Source organism: Petromyzon marinus, unplaced genomic scaffold, assembly GCF_048934315.1.
Source record: "Petromyzon marinus isolate PM22_M1 ecotype Great Lakes invasive population unplaced genomic scaffold, UKy_Petmar_22M1.pri1.0 PM_G_Scaffold_34, whole genome shotgun sequence".
In the NCBI taxonomy this organism is placed as follows: domain Eukaryota; kingdom Metazoa; phylum Chordata; class Hyperoartia; order Petromyzontiformes; family Petromyzontidae; genus Petromyzon; species Petromyzon marinus.
Window position 1 is genome coordinate 550,001 of NW_027422917.1, and position 21,304 is coordinate 571,304.

The window sequence follows — 21,304 nt, forward strand, 5'->3', positions numbered from 1 at the left end:
TGGGGGGGAGTGCGTGCGTGTGTGTTCCGGTGGGGGGGGGGGGGTGGGGAGGTGGTGGGGTGGAGCAATGTCGGCCTCGCCGCTCGGAGCGGCGAGATCGCAGGTGGGCCACCCGCCGATCGGCTCCATGGCGGCGGCATCACATAGCCCCCCGAGGTGCCAGTCCCCGTCCCGGGTTGACTGGAGCACCTCGCCTGGGCCGCGCCCACGAGGTAGCGCTGCGTGGTCCGGGGGATCCGCCCGGATCTCGTGGCTGGCCTCGGGGGAAGTGGCTCCGTCCTCGGGGTTTCCTGCAGCGGTCTCCTTCTCCACTCCAGTGGCTCCTCCGATCCCTCGGCACCTGGGGGCTGGGGGACAAACTCCGCGGCAGCGGGGTTTAAGGGGCGGCGTCCCCGCCGTCCTCTGGCGGAGCCGGGACGCCTCGGGGCTGGGGGCACGGCGGGGCCCATGTAGTGCGCGAGGCCCCCGAGCACGGGTGGCGCAGGGGCACCGGGATTTCGCGGTACTCGGGCAGCGAGGTTCTCCCCCGCCGGGGCTGCCCTCCATGGTTTTAAGCGGCGGACGTTAGCCACCATTTCTCGGCCCCTCTCCCCACCCTGGATTAGTACCGTCCAGGGAGAGATCTGCCGTACCACGGTCCAGGGTCCCCGCCAGTAGGTGGTCAGCTTCCCCACCTGTCCGGCCCCGACGCGAGGGGTGTGTAGCCACACCTTGGTACCTGTCAAGAAAAGGGGGGGCTCCACGCGGGGTCGGGTGCTCTGTTCCTGTCGCCGATGCGCGGCCTCCCCTTGCGGGTAGGCCCGGTCCCGGACCCCTCGTAGGGTCTCCATCAGATTTCTTTGGTTCTTTCGGTAAAGTCACGTAGAATGAGAATAAAATAATAAATTGATAAAATAAAATAACACAATAATATTCTCACGACGTTTCGGCCACAACACAAGCGGCCTTCATCAGGTGAAGGGGGCGAGACTGTCTGGTAGGACAGCGCTGGAGTGAGAGAGCCACGTTCAGATCACGGCTTTTAAGCTGTGTGAGAGGAACAAAGAGCCTTGACACAGGAATTAGCATAAAATTTAGCATTGAAATGGCTGAATGATTAGCTTGTGACTGGTCACAGAAATAGCTATGTTAAAAGTTAAAGCATACACATCCGCAGAGGCACCCATTGTTAAAAGGAATTAGCATAGAATTTAGCATTGAAATAGCTAAGTTAAGGCATACACATCCGCAGAGGCACCCCTTGACAATGGGATTAGCATAGAATTTAGCATTGAAATGGCTGAGTGATTCGCTTGTAACTGCTACAGAAATAGCTACGTTGAAGTCAGAGCATACACATTCACCGAGGCACTTAGTACAAATCAAACAGGAGAATTTAGCATTGAAATAACTAGGCGAATTTAGCATTGAAATAACTGGGTGATTTGCTAGTGACTGGTCACAGAAATGACTACACATCTGAGCTATTCACAGTACTATATAGTGAACCAATGAAAACTAAAATATAAATTACCTTCATGTTATCAATAAACTCTATATTCTCCAATCAGCTAAGCTACCAACCATAAGTCGTTATATATCACAATGCTATATGGCGAAAAAATGGGTGGATTCTTACCCTCAAATTTCCGTACCACGGATAGCTATGGGCCCCGTTCAGACGGACGAGTTCGTCCATGGTCGGAACAGAGGAGGGGGAGAGAGACAGCTGCGAGGCCCTAGTATGCTCCATGTTGTAAACCATACCATTAACCGTGGTGTGAGAGGTATTAAGAGGCAATGCTGGCGAAAGAGCTGCGGTCTGAAGGACATCGTAAAATTACAATTAATTAAGAACAGAAATGATTTAACACATCTTTCCAGTGGTTACTAAGCCTGAATCCATCTTCTCGGTTGAAATTGTCTCTGTGCTTGTATATGTGAATGGCCTCATGAACGAATCTCTCATGGTAGCCGGTTGGTTTGCAAAGAACCTCCGTCTTGGAGAAGTCAATGTCATGTGAGCCCACTGAATTGTAACAGTGATCTGCCACGGCAGAGGAGTTCGTCTTACCGTGTTTCAAGTCTGCTTTATGTTCGCGGATGCGGTCCGAGATATGTCTTTTGGTTTCTCCAATGTAGCTACTACCACAGAGGCACTTTAGTTTGTAAACGCCTGGGTACTGTATGTCTGGAAGAGCATCTTTTACAGATGGAACTAAATCACGGATTTTGTGTACTGTGTTGAATCGGACCTGGATCTTGTGTTTATTCAGGATTTTGGAGATCTTTTTAGTGACCCCTGCAATGTAGGGTAAGGTGATGGTTTTGAGTGGCTCCACAAGAGGATCCTTCTTCATGACTGGAGTGATGGCTTTGCGGATTGTGTAGTCGGAGTAGCCATTAGCCCTGAGAGCCTGGTGTACGTGCTTAAGTTCACTGGTAATGTGTTCCTGGTCGGAAATGCATTGGGCTCTATGGTATAGAGTCTTGATGAGGCAGTTCTTCTGGGATGGATGGTGGTGGGAATCCGGTTTCAAGTAAGCATCTGTATGGGTAGCTTTCCTGTAGACAGAGTGGCTCATTGAACCATCATGTCTCCTTTTAATTAAGACATCCAGAAAGGGTAGTTTGCCATCTTCATCAGATGTTCCACGGGGCGACTCCCTTCCTCCGTTTGGGGTGGAGGAATGCCGAACAGCAAGTCTGCGGGTAGACGAGACTCACGACCAAACATCATTAGGAACGGGGTTTGGCCCGTCGATGTGTGCACCGTGGTGGCGTAGGCGAACAGGGCGTAGGGGAGGTGTTCGTCCGAATCCCGTTGGTTTGCGGCCGCCATACGCTTGAGCTTTCCGGCCAGAGTCTGATTCATACGTTCAACCATACCGTTCGCCTGGGGGTGGTACGCCGTGGTTCGTTCTTTCTGGATCCCGAACTCCCGGCACAGCGCCTGAAACAACTCGGCCTCGAACTCGCTACCCTGGTCGGTAAGGACTCGCTCCGGGATCCCGTGCTTAAGTACATAGTGCTCCACGAACGCCCGGGCTACTACCAGGGCCGTTTTATCGGGGATGGCCACCGCCACGGGGTAGCGGGTGAAGTATTCCACCGCTACGAGGATATAGCGGTTGCCCCGGTGGGATCGTGGGAATGGCCCCTGGAGATCGATGCCGACCAGCTGGTTAGTCCGACTGACGCGGAACGGCCTTAGGGGTACTTGGTATCGTGCCGGTTTCGGCCCGCACTGCTGACAAGCGCGGCAGCCCTGTACCCAGGCGGCCACATCTTGCGTCAATTTGGGCCAGAGATACTGGCGACGCAGAGTCTCCCGAGTGCGCCGTTCCCCGTCATGGCCCCCGAGCGGGTGGTCGTGTACCAGCCGTAGCAGCTGGGGTCGCACCTGGGCGGGAACACAGATGCACCCCGGCTGGCCGGCCTCGGTTAACTCCCGTACCACCCCGTTCTGCACACACAACCGGGCATACAAACCGCTCCAGGGCCCTGGTAGGGTGCTTTTCCCCTCCCGCAGGGCCGCTTCCACCACCGCCAGATCCGGATCCCGCTGCTGGGTCTGCCTCAGCTGCTCGTCGCTCAGGCCCGGGAAGGCGCAGCCGACGTCCTCCTGGATCCGTCCGATCGGGGCGGGGTGGTCCACGGGGTCCCGAGTCGTGGGCCCTGCGCTCGCCGGGCGGCCGACTGGGTCCGCGCCTCCACCTGTGGGGGTCTCTGTGGCGCATACCGCACTCTCTCTCGCCGGGGGGGGGTTAGGTTCAGCGGGTTCCCGGGGGTCCGTTGCCTGTCGGCAACGTCCCCCCGTGAAGCACGGGCAGGCCTCCTCCGCCCTCGTCTCGGCACACACCGCGGGTCGCCGTGATAATGCGTCCGCGTTTGCATGCGTCCGCCCCGCCCGGTATTCGATCTGCAGGTTGTACTCCTGCAGCTGCGCCAGCCATCGGGCCATCTGCCCCCGCGGTTCCTTGAAGGTGAGGAGAAACTGCAGAGCATAATGGTCCGTGCGCACTCGACATTTCCTGCCGTATAAATACGGCCGAAACTGTTTACACGCGAAGATCACAGCGTACAATTCCTGACGGGTCACACAGTAGTTCAGCTCGGCCCCGCTCAGGGTCCGGCTGGCGTACGCAATCACCCGTTCCACCCCTTCCTGCACCTGCGACAACACCGCACCCAGCCCGCTGCTGCAGGCGTCGGTGTCCAAAATAAAGTCGGTGGTAAAATCGGGGAAAGCCAGTGTGGGGGTGTGTGTGAGGTGGTCTTTGAGGGTGGTGAAGGCCGTCTGGCAGGCCTCCGTCCACTGATAGGGGTTCTTGGGGGAAGTGAGTTGGGTGAGGGGGCGTGCAATCTCGCTGAATCCCTTTACAAACCGACGGTAATAGGTGGCGAGCCCCAAGAATGACCTTATCTCCGACAGGTTTCTTGGCTGTGGCCAATCCACTACGGCGCGTACCTTGTCTGGATCGGTGCGCACCCCCGCCTCGCTGACGCGATGTCCGAGGTACCCCACCTCGCGCTGTGCGAGGTAACACTTACGCGGCTTGAGCTTGAGATGAGCCGCTCGCAGTCGCCGGAACACCTCCCGTAACCTGGACCAGTGCTCAGACAGAGATCTACTGAACACGATCACATCATCCAGGTAAATCAGGCATTGCTCCCACTGCAAGCCCCGCATCACCAACTCCATCAGCCGCTGGAACGTCGCGGGCGCGTTGGTGAGCCCGAACGGGAGTACTCGAAACTCGAATAGTCCCATCGGGGTGGTGAATGCGGTTTTTGGCCGATCCTCCTCCGTCATCTCCACCTGCCAGTATCCGGATGCGAGATCGAGGGTGGAAAAATACCGCGCTCCGGCGAGGCTGTCAAAGGTGTCGTCGATGCGCGGTATGGGAAAGGCGTCGCCGAGGGTGACTGCGTTTAGTTTGCGGTAATCGACGCAAAACCGGGTTGACCCGTCCTTTTTTGTTACTAGCACCACCGGGGCAGACCAGGGGCTCGCCGAGGGCTGAATTATGTTATCGCGGAGCATGTCCCTGACCGCCTCTTTGATCTGGGCGCGTTCGGGTGCGCCCACGCGGTACGCGGGGAGTTTTATGGGTCGGGCGGCCCCGGTGTCGATTTGGTGCTTAACGAGATCTGTGCGACCCACGTCTGAATCGTGTTCGCTGAACACGTCGGCGTACTCCCGCAGTAACCCGCGTAGCTGATCGGCCTCTCCCTTGGGTAAATCTGCCCAAGGTACGTGTACCGCGTCAAGAAGGGGGACGACCTCGGCGTGGGGAGTCGGGCCGACTCGCCAGGCCAGGTCTTGTTGGTCCTCGGGGCGACCGGGGTCCTCCGCCCAGAGTGCGAATACCGAGTCGCTGGAGTGGCGCGCGTGTAGGGGGTGCACGGTGGCTACTGTGGTGCGCCGTCGTAGTATTGCTGGGGTGCCGTGGGGGTTAAACACACGCATGAACAATCGGCCCCCATCGGCGTTTACCAACGTGGCTGACCCCACAACCCCGTATCGTTTTGCCAACTCCGGATAAGGAGTTAGCATTACCTCTCCCGATGGTCGGTGCGCGGGGTCGGTGGAGGGTGTCGCCACAGGTACCAGCATCTCGGCGAGCGGCCCGATGGTGACGGCCGTCGTCAGGGTAGCGGCCACAGGTGTGAAGCGGGGGCGATTCGGCTCCCGTCCCAGGAATGGAATCCGTTCCCCGCTGCCTTCCACGGTGGCGCACCGCTGTCGGGGCTGCACGTTGAGCCCCAGCTTTTCCAGGAGGTCGGTACCTGCGATACACTCGTGGCACAGCACACTCGAGACGTAGAACTCCTGAGTGCACACCTGGTTTCCGAGACGGACCTCGAGGGAGATCCTTCCCAGCAACCCCATCCCGGCTCCGCTCGCTGTGTGCAGCGCACAATCCGGGGCCGGCAGGCGGCTCACGTCAACCCCGAGCACGCTGCAGTGCGCGGCGCTCACGAGTGAGGCTACGGCCCCCGTGTCCAGTAGGATCCGGGTGCGCTGTCCGTTCACCTGTCCTTCCACCAGTGACGTGGCCCCCGTGATTCCTGCCACCAGCTCCCGTAGCCAGTCGCCCGTCCTCACCGCGTCCTTGGGTGTTGTGGCCGTGACCTGTGTGGGTGTCACTTGCTTACCATTATTACCATCGTCGCTTTGTTTCGGGACCTCGGTGATTGCACCCCTAGGTGGTCCACTCTCTAGGGGGCGTTGGCGTTTTAACCCTTCGGTATATCTAGCGCGGGCGATCTGTGGGCAGTCTCTCATGAGATGCCCCTGACGGCCGCACATATAACACGCCCGGGGGGGGGTGGCGGCTCCATAGTGGGCACCCTGCCCGCTCCCTCTCCCCCCCGTGCGCCGCTGCCCAGACTCTGCTTCTAGTCGGGCTACCCTCCCAGCTAGCCCTCCCAACTCGGTCTGAATCGTCTCTACCGTAGTCTGCAGCGTAGTCACATGTGCCCGCACTTGGGTTACGTTGTTGTCCACTTGGGTTACTTTGTTGTCGATCCCCCCGATGCCCGCCTGTATCCCCGCTACCCATCCCGGGGTGGTCTCGCGGGATACCGGAGGCCCCCTTTCCCGACCCCCTACCATCCTGGTGAGCTCCTGTTCCTCCTCTTCCTCCTCGGTGGACAGACTTGCGATGGTGCGCTCCCGTCCCAGTCCTCGGAGCTGTGCGCGTTCGCTAGAAATTCTTTCACATTTGCGCGCGCGCTCGACAAGGGCATCAAAGGAGAGGCGCGTACAGTTCACGTCTGGCTGCCACCACGCCGTGCGCATTAAGTATCGCTGGATTTTCTCTGTGGCCAGCTCCTCAATCGCTTCCGTGGTGTGCCTCGGGCGTGCGATCTTTGTTAGCTCACGCACATCCTCGGCATAATCGCGCAGGTCCTCGCCAGGTTGGCGACGGCGTGCCTCTAAGGCCGCTTTTGCCTCCTCCTCATCGCGCGTACCGAAGCGCAGATCAAGTCGGCGCATCAGCTCCTCTAGCTGTGTCTGCGCGCTTGCGGGTAGGGCTTCCACAAAATCGGCTGCCCGCCCATCCAGATTCATATTAAGTTGACGTAGCGTCTGCGCGTCCATCCACCCATTAATTTCCTTAGCCCCTAGGACGTTGCGGGCAAATGCTCTCCACGAAGGTGTACCCCGGCCAGTGAATATATGCCTTATTTTCGCGTGGGGTAACGCGGGGGTTCGTACCGCCTCTGACACCATATTGTTAGGGTCGCCGGCCCCCGGGATCTCCCCTGCCTGCGACCCTGTCCGCGAAGTACCGACGCTCCCAGACTCTCCACTAGTGTGGGAGCTGCCGCCGCCGCACTCCTCCCCTGGCGGGGAAAGGTCGTCGCGCTCCTGTTCCCCCCCCTGTGCCGTCCCCCCCCGAGTCCGGGTCTCCTGCCGGTGGGGCATCACACTCGACCTCCCTGGGACCCGCTAGCGCTTCGCCGGCACCCAAACGCGACGCTCCCCGCCCGCGCAGTCCCACGCACCAATCACACGCGGGTAACAGGGGGTCAAAGGTCGGAGGGTAAGCGACGTCGTTCGTGCTCACTCCGACGCTTGGGGGGATTGGTTTAAACGGGTTTAAAGGGCTATGCGATGGGCATGCGTGCGAGACGGGTATCCGCTCGCAACGCAGGAGTCCGCAGCCGACGGTTCGTAGCGCACACAATCCACGCGGCGCCGCTCCACACACGCGGCGACCACCGAGAACAGCAAGCGAACCCACGCTTCCACTCTCTTTCCACACCCTCGCAAAAACCACCACACCAGTCTGTTATGTAACGACCACCGCGACAGCAAGCGCACCCACGCTTCCGCAATAACCACACCAGTCTGTTATGTAACGACCACCGCGACAGCAAGCGCACCCACGCTTCCGCAAAAACCACACCAGTCCGTTATGTAACCGCCGACGATTTATTCCACCGCGTCGGCGAGCCCTTATTTAACCGAGTCAGTCGGGATCAGCGGGGCAGGACCGATCTATCTCTCGATAGTCGGCACTACACTCTACCTGTCCTTCTCCCCTTTACCCTCTCCGGTTTTGCTCTTAAGCTAAGTCCCAACTCCCTCTCTCTCTCTCTTACTCACGGTTCGTCGTCACTGCCGTCTGGTCCTCGCGGCGCGTCGATACGTCCCACGGACGTTCGCGCGGCTGGACTCGGGAGTTGACGGGCCTGGGGTTGACTCGAGTAGCCAGAGAACCTTTTTCCTTCGCCCTGACCCGCTTTATTCTTTCTACATCAAAGGGGCTACCTGGTGCCGACTCGCGGGCCAATCAGCTCGCTGGGATCACCCGCCAATCGGTAGGCCCATCTGTATCCCAGCATCCCCCGGGCCGTTGCTTTCAGCGACGTCCGCATCTAAATTTACCTGCTCAGCGACCCTCCAGCCAGAGGGCGACCCTGCTTTCCCGCCGCTCGTGGCTCTGCCCTCCTACCTGCCTGCTGACCCGTGTGTGTTGTGTGTGCTGTCTACCCGCGGTGGCTCGGCAGCCCCGTCGTGACCATGTAATTACAACCAAAGTCACGGCGCCGCGGTGGGTGTTAGCGTCGGGGGAGACCGTCCAATTCCCTTGCTGCAGGAAACCGTGAAGATTATCCCTTTACGAGGGCTTCTGGGTGAAAACCTGTCGGCCAGGGTGTCTCCCCACGCGCTCTAATGGTGGGGGGGAGTGCGTGCGTGTGTGTTCCGGTGGGGGGGGGGGGGTGGGGAGGTGGTGGGGTGGAGCAATGTCGGCCTCGCCGCTCAGAGCGGCGAGATCGCAGGTGGGCCACCCGCCGATCGGCTCCGTGGCGGCGGCATCACAGTGTGTACGTGTGTGTACGTGTGAGTGTGTGTTTGTGTACGTGTGTGTACGTATGTGTGTGTACATGAGTGTGTCTGTGTACGTGTGAGTGTGTGTCTGTGTACGTGTGAGTGTGTGTGTTTGTGTACGTGTGAGTGTGTGTACGTGTGTGTACGTGTGTATGTATGTGCGATAGTGTAGCGGTTAGCGCGCTGCGCTATGAACCTGGCAACCCGGGTTCGATTCCCGCTCACAGCCAACACCAGTGACGATTATTCGAACCGGTCCCGGGCCTCCCTTAGGTCGACTCAGCCTCAAATGAGTACATTGCCACTAGGGAGACAAAGGCGGTCGGGCGTGGTGCTGGCCACCCACCCCCTCGTGTACCGTTTCGGCCTTCATAGGTGCTCGCTAACAGCACTTGCCCCTACAGTCTGTTAAGGCTATATGGGGATCTTTGTCTTGTCTTGTACGTGAGTGTGTCTGTGTACGTGTGAGTGTACGTGTGAGTGTGTGTCTGTGTACGTGTGTGAGTGTGTCTGTGAGTGTGTGTACATGTATGTACGTGTGAGTGTGTGTCTGTGTACGTGTGAGTGTGTGTCTGAGTACGTGTGAGTGTGTGTCTGTGTACGTGTGTGAGTGTGTGTGTCTGTACCGGGAGAATCTCCATTTGGTACAGCTATAATGGGAGGCTGATCGATGCCCGGGTGCGGTCAAGGGATGGCTCCCTATTGCTCAACCACGTTATGTATGCTGATGATTTGGTAATAGCTGCTCATTCAGAGGAGGAATTGGAGACGCTGCTGCTGAGACTGGAGCGTGCCACTAAGAGATGGGGGCCTTACCTTCAGCCACACCAAAACTAAGCACCTGCCTGGATATTTTGTACCATCGGACACTCCACCCCCACAACTCCCAATCGGTGATGGGGCAGTTGTGGAGAGAGTGGAGAGTTTCCCATACCTGGGCAGTGTGCTTATGACTGGCTCCAGTTTAACAGCAGAGGTCTCACTCCGAATCAGTCGAGCGGCAATATCTTTTCATCGGTTGCGTAACGCTGTGTGGAAGCTACCTGGTCTGTCGCTCCGCACTAAGCTTCAGGTCTTCTCGGCCACGGTCATTCCCTCCCTTCTCTACGCTTGCGAAACGTGGACCCCCTTAATGGAGCATTTTCGCCGGTTGAAACATTTAGGCTGGCCTGCCTACGATCCATCCTGGGTTTAACCAGACTGGATTGTGTGAGGAGCTCACAAATCCTTGAAAGATCTGGGCAAGGTCCCATCGATGAGCTCCTCCGGCAGGCAAGGCTGGGTCATGTAGCCCGCATGCCCAGCCACCGCATGCCGAAACAGCTTTTGTTCGGCCGGATCGAGGGGGCTAAACGGGCGCGGCACGGGCTAGAGAGGAGATGGAGTGATGTGGTACGGGAGGACGTGGAGCTGAGTGGACTTGTCGATGACTGATACCAGCGGTGTCAAAATTGGCCTCTGTGGAGGAGGCTCGTGAAGGACGCTACTGGGCAGTTGGAGGCAGTCGCCCTCCAACAACAACGGAGGGTGGAGGAGCGACGCTCACAACAACGAGCGGAGCGCCGGGTGGCTAAAGCACAGCAGGTTGGCACAGTAGGGGGCACAGGTGGTGCACCAGCCAGTCATTTCGGTCATCTCAGTCAGTCGACCCGTGGCACCTGGGTCTGCCCCGTGACCTGCCAGCGTGGCCTCAAGGTGCACATGGCCTGGCACAAGCGTCGTGGTGATGTCACCACCACTTAGTGGCGAATGGCAGTTGTTGTGTGTGTGTATGTAGCTGTTAGCGCGCTGCGCTACGAACCCGGCGACCCAAGTTCGATTCCCTCTCACGGCCAACACCGTCAGTGACGATTCTCTGAACCGGTCCTGGGCCTCCCCTAGGTCGACTCAAGCTCAAATGAGTAACCTGGTGCGGTGTGTAGTAAACATCGCCACTGGGGAGACAAAGGCGGCCGGGCGTGGTGCTGGCCACCCACGCCCTCGTGTGCCACAGTGCCGGTAGCCTTGGTAGGTGCTGCTACTCGCGAGCAGCAGCAGCACTTGCCCCGGCAGTCCGTGACAGCCGTCGTGTACACGATGGTGGGGATTTTTTGCACGCGGCGTTTTATATTAAATATTTGCTGTTTTTTTTCCAGGATGTTTCTGTTACGCGTTGTCGCTTTAAGATGTTCTGTGTTCATATTTTGTTTGTTGCGGCTGCACCCGACTTGAGAGCCGCATGGCTCACAACGCTATCTCCATAGATATAAAAGGCAAAGTTGTGATTGTGCGTGTCTGTTCAAAATGTTTAGCGTACTTCCCGACATGCAACAAACTGGAAATTTGCCACGTGGGTGCTTTCCAGACTGTACACCATCCTAAAATTATAAAAATACACTTTTGCTTTTTCTTTAGGGGGGTAGCTCAATAATGCATCTATTTTTTTTGCACGTCAAGTGAGCTGTGATGTCAAATCTGTCACGTGACCCGCGCACGTGGAAGCGTAACGCGTTGTAGTGTAGTGACCCGAGTTCGATTCCCGCTCACGGCCACCGCCGGTGACGATTATTTTTTTACCGGTCCTGGGCCTTCCCTAGGTCGACTCGGCATCAAACGAGTACCTGCTCTGCTGTGTGAACATCGCCACTGGGGGGACGTGGTGAATCCTCGTCCCGGGCGTAGCCGGGTAGTACAGCTTGTACCTAACAAGCTTGAAACTTCGTCTCTCTCTGTGTGCGCGCGTGCGCGTGTCTCTCCCCCCACCCACCCACCCCGCCGCAGTGGACCTGCTCGACACGGAGACCGCGCAGGGCGACCTCGGCTGGGTCGCCTTCCCGCCCGATGGGGTGAGTCGAGCGTGGAGGCCACGAGACCTCCGTGGATGTTTGGGGGGGGAGGGGCGTCCATAGATGACGTCACGCACTTAGGGGGCGGGGTCAGACATTTGTGACGATGCGTGACGAGAGAGGGAGGTTTGAGAAATGTGACGTCACATCATCAAAATGCGCAACTTTAAATAAATACAGACAACGCTAAGTTGCCTCGGTGGGAGTAGTTATATTGGAGAAACCAAATGACATGTCTCGGACCGCATTCGTGAACACAAAGCAGACCTGAAACACGGTAGGACCAACACCTCGGCCGTGGCAGATCACTGTTATAATTCAGTAGGCTCACATGACATTGACTTCTCCAAGACAGAGGTTCTTTGCAAGCCATCTGGCTACCATGAGAGATTCGTTCATGAGTCTATTCACATATACAAACACAGAGACAATTTCAACCGAGAAGATGGATTCTGGCTTAGCAATCATTGGAAGGATTTGATAAACCATTTCGGGTCTTAATTGATTGTTCACGCTTACGGTGGCCTTCAGACCTCATCCATTATTTTTCGTCTCCCCCCTCCTCTTTTCCGAACATAGATGGACTCGTCCTTCTGAACTGCCAAATCGCTCTCCGTGGTGCTAACGTTAAAAAAACGCCACTTTTTTCTAAATTTCTTGCTGTGGTTTTCACACCTGATGATGATTATGTTAGGGTCGTCGGCCCCCGGGATCTCTCCTGCCTGCGACCCTGCCCGCGAAGTACCGACGCCCCCAGACTCTCCACTAGTGTGGGAGCTGCCGCCGCTGCACTCCTCACCGGGCGGGGAAGGGCCGCCGCGCTCCTGTTCCCCCCCCTGGGCTGTCGAGAGTGATGCCTTACCGGCAGGAAACCCAATCTTCCTCGCTCGCCTCATGGTCCTTGTCGTGTGCAGGTCCTCGAGGGTTGGTAGATTGCAGGCAATTACCTTCTCAGCAGTGTGGATGATACGCTGCAGTCTGCTCTTGTCCTTGGCAGTGGCAGCAGCGTACCAGATGGTTATGGAGGAGGTGAGGATGGATTCAATGATTGCTGTATAGAATTGCACCATCATTGTCTTTGGCAGGTTGAATTTCTTCAGCTGCCATAGAAAGTAAATCCTCTGTTGAGCTTTCTTGGTGAGGGAGCTGATGTTCAGTTCCCACTTGAGGTCCCAGGAGAGAATAGTGCCCAGGAAGCGGAAGGACTCTACACTTTTGACTGGGGAGTCTAACAGGGTGATGGGGGTGAGTGGGGCTGTATTCTTCCTGAAGTCCACAACCATCTCAACTGTCTTTAGAGCATTTAGCTCTAAGTTGTTCTGGCTACACCAGGTCACCAGGTTGTCAGCTTCCCACCTATAGTCAGACTCATCCCCACCAGAGATCAGCCCAATGAGGGTGGTGTCGTCCGCAAACTTCAAGAGTTTGACGGACAGATGATTGGAGGTGCAGCTGTTGGTATACAGAGAGAAGAGCAGTGGGGAAAGGACGCAGCCCTGAGGAGTTCTGGTGCTGATGGAGCTGGAGTCAGAGACTTGTGTTCCCAGCTTAACGCACTGCTTCCTGTCAGACAGGAAGTCTGTGATCCAGTAGGGCACATTCAGCTGGAAGAGCTTGTCCTGAAGCAGGGCAGGGATGATGGTGTTGAAGGCAGAGCTGAAGTCCACAAACAGGATCCTAGCGTAGGATGCTGGGGCGTCCAGATGCTGTAGGATGAAGTGGAGGGCCATGTTAACTGCGTCGTCCACAGACCTGTTGGCTCTGTAGGCAAACTGAAGGGGGTCCAGGAGAGGGTCTGTGATGGCTTTGAGGTGTGCCAGGACCAGGCGCTCAAAAGACTTCATTACCACAGATGTAAGGGCGACCGGTCTGTAATCATTTAGTCCTGTTGGCCTTAGCTTTTTGGGCACAGGGATGATGGTGGAGGACTTGAGACAGGCTGGTACATGGCATGTCTCCAGGGAGGTGTTAAAGAGGTAGGTGAACACCGGAGACAGCTGGTCAGCGCAGTGCCTGAGGGTGGCTGGAGAGACAGAGTCCGGCCCGGCTGCTTTGCGTGGATTCTGCCTCTTGAAAAGTCTATTAACGTCTCCCTCCTGAAAGGAGAGAGTCGTCTCTATAGTATGGGTGGGGGATGGGGCCTCTTGAGTGGGAAGGGGTAGTTCAGGACAGTCCAATTGTCTTTCAAATCTGCAGTAGAACTCGTTCAGGTCGTTGGCCAGGCGGGAGTCGTTAGTGGTGTGGGGAGCTCTGGGCTTGTAGTTGGTGATCTGCCTGAGCCCTCTCCAGACAGAAGCAGAGTCGTTAGTAGAGAACTGGTGTTTTAGTCTCTCTGAGTACAGTCGTTTAGCCTCTCTCACCGCTTTGCTAAACCTGTTCTTCGACTCCTTGAATCTGTCTCTATCTCCACTCCTAAACGCTTCCTCTTTCTCCAACCTCAACCTTCTGAGCTTTGCTGAGAACCAGGGCTTGTTGTTGTTAAAGTTCACCTTGTTACGTGTTGGGATACAGCAGTCCTCATAGAAGCTGATGTAGGACGTCACAGCCTCTGTGAGTTCATCCAGACTATTGGTAGCAGTCGTGAACATATCCCAGTCAGTACAGTCTAAGCACGCCCGCAAATCTTCCACAGCCTCACTGGTCCACTGTTTAGATGTCCTCACAGCAGGTTTACAGAGTTTTAGTTTCTGCCTGTATGCAGGAATCAGGGGGACCATGGCATGGTCAGAGTGTCCTAGTGCTGCTCGGGGGACGGCGTGGTAGGCTCTACTGACTGTAGTGTAGCAGTGATCCAGAGTGTTCCCTTCTCTGGTTGGGCATTTAATGAATTGTATGTATTTGGGGAGTTCGTGGCTGAGATTACCTTTGTTAAAGTCGCCAAGTACGATAACCAACGAATCTGGATTTGCTCGCTCCACACTCAGAATCTGATCGGCGAGCATGCGTTGGGCCTCTTTAACCTGAGGACATGGCGGCAAATAAACTCCGACCAAAATGAGCGACGCGAACTCGTGAGGCGAGTAAAACGGTTTACAGGTTATAAAAATTGATTCAAGGAGTGGAGAACAATGTTTCAGAATCACTGTGACATCTACACTCCCCCCCACACTCCCTCCCACACTCCACTCCCTCTCCCCTCACCACGACCGCAGTGGCAGCAGGCTACGAGTGGCCAACGCTCAAGGCCCAGGCTGTACCAGGCGCAGTGCCGCCCCGCCGTGCCCAGGCAGGACAAGTGGCTGCGCACCGCCTGGATCCCGCGCGGCGACGCTCGCCGCATCTTCCTCGAGTTCCGCTTCAGCTTACGGCGCCGGTGCCCCCGTCGCCTCCCGGCCGCCGCCGCCTCCGCCGCCGGCTGCGACGACGACACGTTGGACGTTTACTACCGGGAGTCGGACGACCCCGGCGACGTCGCCGCCGGGGTCTTCGCCGACGACGAGCGGCGGCTCTTCTCCAAGGTCGACGTCGTCGGCTCGGGCGGGTCGGAGGTCGAGGCGGCGGGCGACGTGGGGCCCCTCTCCCGGGGCGGCCTCCGTCTGGCGTTCCGCGACACGGGGGCCTGCGCGTGGCTGGCGTCCGTGCGCGTCTACCGCAGGCGCTGCCCGGCCCTCGCGGTCCACCTCGCCGAGTTCCCCGACGCTCCGGCCGCCGGCGACGGGCCGTGGGCGCTGTCGGAGGTGACGGGGGCGTGCGTGGGCCACGCGCTCCGGCCCGAGGGGGAGCCGGAGCCGGCGATGTTCTGCAACGCCGACGGCGAGTGGGAGGGCCACCCCGGGAGCTGCGTCTGCCGTGCCGGGTACCAGCAGGCGGGGAACGCCTGCCAAGGTGACGCGTTGGGATTTGTTTTAGTAGATTCATCATCGCTTACCCTCGAGAGAGATGTGGAAAGACCCAGCGGACCTCCCACACACTCACTCGCCCACTCACCCACTCACTCACCCACTCACTCACCCACCCACCTACTCACTCACTCACCCACCCACCCAACCACTTATCCTCCCACCCACTCACTCACTCACCCACTGACTCACCCACTCACTCACTCAACCACTCACCCACCCACTCACTCACTCGCCCACCCACTCACTCACTCACTCACCCACCCACCCACTCACTCACTCACTCACCCATTCACCCAACCACTCACTCACCCACTCACTCACCCACTCACCCACTCACCCACCCACTCACCCACCCACATACCTACTCATCCACTCACTCACCCACTTTCTCACTCACCCAACCACTTACCCACCCACGCACTCTCTCACCCACCCCATCTCATCTCTCTCCCCATCTGCTCATCTCTCTCCCCATCTGCTCATCTCTCTCCCCATCTCTCGCTACTGACAGCACCAACAGTCTGTAAAGGTTCATAATAAAGGTGTTAAACTGAGTCTGTAAAGGCTACAGGTCGGGGGGCGGGACCTTTGTGCGTGCAGTGTGTGAGCAGGGCTCTTATAAGGAGACGGCCCTGCTCCCGGTGTCCGCCACACAGCACGGGCAGCGTCATCGGAGCGACGTCCTGCACCTGCCACGATGGATACTTCCGGCCCAGCGGCGAGCCCCAGTCTGTGGCCTGTGCAAGTTCGTTCACTATGCGCCATACACTACACTATACACTACTACACTATACACTACTACACTACACTATACAGTACTACACTACACTATACACTACACTACTACACTACACTATACACTACTACACTACACTATACACTACACTATACACTACCTACTACACTACACACTACACTATACACTACACTATACACTACACTATACACTACTACACTACACTATACACTACACTACTACACTACACTATACACTACACTATACACTACTACACTGCACTATACACTACTACACTATACTATACACTACTACACTACACTATACACTACTACACTACACTCTACACTACTACACTACACTATACACTACTACACTATACACTACTACACTACACTATACACTACCTACTACACTACACTACACACTACACTATACACTACACTATACACTACACTATACACTACTACACTACACTATACACTACACTACTACACTACACTATACACTACACTATACACTACTACACTGCACTATACACTACTACACTATACTATACACTACTACACTACACTATACACTACTACACTACACTCTACACTACTACACTACACTATACACTACTACACTATACACTACTACACTACACTATACACTACCTACTACACTACACTACACACTACACTATACACTACACTATACACTACACTATACACTACTACACTGTACACTACACTATACACTACTACACTATACACTATACTATACACTACACTATACACTACTATGCACTATACACTACTACACTATACACTACACTATAAACTACTACCCTACACTATACACTACACTACACTATACACTACTATACACTACACTATACACTACACTATACACTACCTACTACACTACACTATACACTACACTATACACTACACTATACACTACACTATACACTACTACTATACAGTACTACACTACACTATACACTACTGCGCTATACACTACACTATACACTACACTATACACTACCTACTACACTACTCTATAAACTCCGTTCCGCCCCCCCCCCCCGGCCAGAGCCGCCGTCGGCCCCCAGGGACGTCGTCACCTCGCCGCTCTCCGCCGCCGCCTCGGTGACGCTCCGGTGGAGCCCGCCGGCGAATCCCGGCGGGCGCTCCGACCTCGCCTACTCCGTCGTGTGCCGGCTCCACCCGCCCCCCCTGCGGGGGGGGGGTGGGGAGAGGGGCCAGGAGCCGGCGCCGCCGTGCGGCCCGGCCGTGAGGTTCCGGCCTCCGCTCCCGCTGACGAACGCCAAGGTGGAGGTGAGCGGCCTGCGTGAGAACGCCGCCTACACCCTGGAGGTGCACGCCACCAATGGCGTCTCCCGCCTGAGCGGCGTCCCCTCGGCGTTCGCGGCCGTCCACGTCGCCACGTCACGGGATCGTGAGTCGTCGTCCCCCCCCTCCTCCTCTCGCTCACGGCCATCGTCTTTCTTTTTTTGAAATCTCTTTTTCATCTTTAGATATTTAGTTGCTTTTGTCAAATATTTTTTTTCTATCTTTTTTTAAATGGTTTTTGAAAATATTTTTTTAAAAATACATTCTCCTTTTTTAAAAGCTATAACATGCACGTAACATTATAATAATATTATTCTTAAATGCTATGCAAAAACATGATAATTATATTATGATTAAAGACAATGCCGCCTGCATTTGCAGCCAGCCAATCACCGCTCTGCATCTTAGTTGGCCGTCTGCATTTGCAGCCAGCCAATCACGGCTCTGCATCTTAATTATCCGCCTGCCTTTGCAGCCAGCCAATCACCGCTCTGCATCTTAGTTGTCCGCCTGCATTTGCAGCCAGCCAATCACCGCTCTGCATCTTAGTTGGCCGTCTGCATTTGCAGCCAGCCAATCACCGCTCTGCATCTTAATTATCCGCCTGCCTTTGCAGCCAGCCAATCACCGCTTTGCATCTTAGTTCTCCGCCTGCATTTGCAGCCAGCCAATCACCGCTCTGCATCTTAGTTGGCCGCCTGCATTGGCAGCCAGCCAATCACCGCTCTGCATCTTAGTTGTCCGCCTGCATTTGCAGCCAGCCAATCACCGCTCTGCATCTAAATTGTCCGCCTGCATTTGCAGCCAGCCAATCACCGCTCTGCATCTAAATTGGCCGCCTGCATTTGCAGCCAGCCAATCACCGCTCTGCATCTTAGTTATCCGCCTGCATTTGCAGCCAGCCAATCACTGCTCTGCATCTAAATTGTCTGCCTGCATTTGCAGCCAGCCAATCAACGCTCTGCATCTAAATTGGCCGCCTGCATTTGCAGCCAGCCAATCACCGCTCTGCATCTTAGTTGTCCGCCTGCATTTGCAGCCAGCCAATCACCACTCTGCATCTAAATTGTCCGCCTGCATTTGCAGCCAGCCAATCACCGCTCTGCATCTAAATTGGCCGCCTGCATTTGCAGCAAGGCAATCACCGCTCTGCATCTAAATTGGCCGCCTGCATTTGCAGCCAGCCAATCACCGCTCTGCATCTTAGTTGTCCGCCTGCATTTGCAGCCAGCCAATCACCACTCTGCATCTAAATTGTCCGCCTGCATTTGCAGCCAGCCAATCACCGCTCTGCATCTAAATTGGCCGCCTGCATTTGCAGCCAGCCAATCACCGTTCTGCATCTTAGTTGTCTGCCTGCATTTGCAGCCAGCCAATCACGGCTCTGCATCTAAATTGGCCGCCTGCATTTGCAGCCAGCCAATCACCGCTCTGCATCTTAGTTGTCCGTCTGCATTTGCAGCCAGCCAATCACCACTCTGCATCTAAATTGTCCGCCTGCATTTGCAGCCAGGCAATCACCGCTCTGCATCTAAATTGGCCGCCTGCATTTGCAGCCAGCCAATCACCGCTCTGCATCTTAGTTGTCCGCCTGCATTTGCAGCCAGCCAATCACCGCTCTGCATCTAAATTGTCCGCCTGCATTTGCAGCCAGCCAATCACCGCTCTGCATCTAAATTGGCCGCCTGCATTTGCAGCCAGCCAATCACCGCTCTGCATCTTAGTTGTCCGCCTGCATTTGCAGCCAGCCAATCACCGCTCTGCATCTAAATTGGCTGCCTGCATTTGCAGCCAGCCAATCACCGCTCTGCATCTTAGTTGTCCGCCTGCATTTGCAGCCAGCCAATCACTGCTCTGCATCTAAATTGGCCGCCTGCATTTGCAGCCAGCCAATCACCGCTCTGCATCTAAATTGGCCGCCTGCATTTGCAGCCAGTCAATCACCGCTCTGCATCTTAGTTGTCCGCCTGCATTTGCAGCCAGCTAATCACCACTCTGCATCTAAATTGTCCGCCTGCATTTGCAGCCAGCCAATCACCGCTCTGCATCTAAATTGGCCGCCTGCATTTGCAGCCAGCCAATCACCGCTCTGCATCTAAATTGGCCGCCTGCATTTGCAGCCAGCCAATCACCGCTCTGCATCTTAGTTGTCCGCCTGCATTTGCAGCCAGCCAATCACCGCTCTGCATCTTAGTTGTCCGCCTGCATTTGCAGCCAGCCAATCACTGCTCTGCATCTAAATTGGCCGCCTGCATTTGCAGCCAGCCAATCACCGCTCTGCATCTAAATTGTCCGCCTGCATTTGCAGCCAGCCAATCACCACTCTGCATCTAAATTGTCTGCCTGCATTTGCAGCCAGCCAATCACCGCTCTGCATCTAAATTGTCTGCCTGCATTTGCAGCCAGCCAATCACCGCTCTGCATCTAAATTGGCCGCCTGCATTTGCAGCCAGCCAATCACCGCTCTGCATCTTAGTTGTCCGCCTGCATCTGCAGCCAGCCAATCACCGCTCTGCATCTAAATTGGCCGCCTGCATTTGCAGCCAGCCAATCACCGCTCTGCATCTTAGTTGTCTGCCTGCATTTGCAGCCAGCCAATCACCGCTCTCCATCTAAATTGTCCTCCTGCATTTGCAGCCAGCCAATCACCGCTCTGCATCTAAATTGGCCGCCTGCATTTGCAGCCAGCCAATCACCGCTCTGCATCTTAGTTGTCCGCCTGCATTTGCAGCCAGCCAATCACCGCTCTGCATCTAAATTGTCTGCCTGCATTTGCAGCCAGCCAATCATCGCTCTTCATCTTAGTTGTCCGCCTGCATTTGCAGCCAGCCAATCACCGCTCTGCATCTAAATTGTCCGCCTGCATTTGCAGCCAGCCAATCACTGCTCTGCATCTTTTTTGGGCGTCTCTCGCTGCTCCTGTTCGCCCCGATGCGACCTCACACATCCGTGCACACCGCTTGCAAACCCCCCCAGCACGCGCGTTACTCCACTACACATGTAACATTATAATTATATTATTCTTAATGCATATACCACTCTAATTATTATTCTTAAAGACAATGCATCATCTGTTATAATTATCATCATCATAGCCATGTTCGCATGTTCACCACAAAGCACCGCGTGTGTGGCTGTTGCAAGTTGAGTTGATTGCTCGCAAAGCGGCGTCCGTCTGCTTGGTGTTTGAACATCTCACCGCAACTCGTATTTCATTCAGCAGCAAGGGGAAACGCACACCGATTGTCACTCACCGCACCTCGAGACGTTGGCCAGGGGGGTAAACAAATGAGTTAGCGCGTGACCACGTGCTGTGATTGCCCGCAGCACCGTCACCCGTGGTGCGTGTCCACACGGAGAACGTCTCTGAAGACGCCGTCCTGTTGACCTGGGCCGAGCCGGAGCAGCCCAATGGCATCGTTATGGACTATGAAGTCAAATGCTTTGACGAGGTGCGTAGCGGCTCGCGATTATCCATTTTACTTGCGCGCGTGTGCGTGTGAATGTGCACGCGCGTGCGTGCTGAGCGGTGGTGCAGCGGTACGCGCTACGCTGCGCTACGAACCCGGCGTCTCGAGTTCGATTCCCGCTCACGGCAACCGGCACCGGTGACGATAATCTGAACGAGTCCTGGGTCTCCCCTAGGTCGACTCAGCCTCAAATTGAGTACCCTGGTGCGGTGTGTAGTAAACATTGTTGTATATATAGGTGTTATGAAAATTGATGAAAATAAT

General features: G+C 55.9%; 1 pseudogene; it reads left to right on the forward strand.

Annotated features, from left to right (window-relative positions):
* Positions 1 to 21,304, forward strand: part of LOC142915715 (ephrin type-A receptor 3-like) — a 42,515-nt pseudogene that overhangs the window by 3,894 nt on the left and 17,317 nt on the right.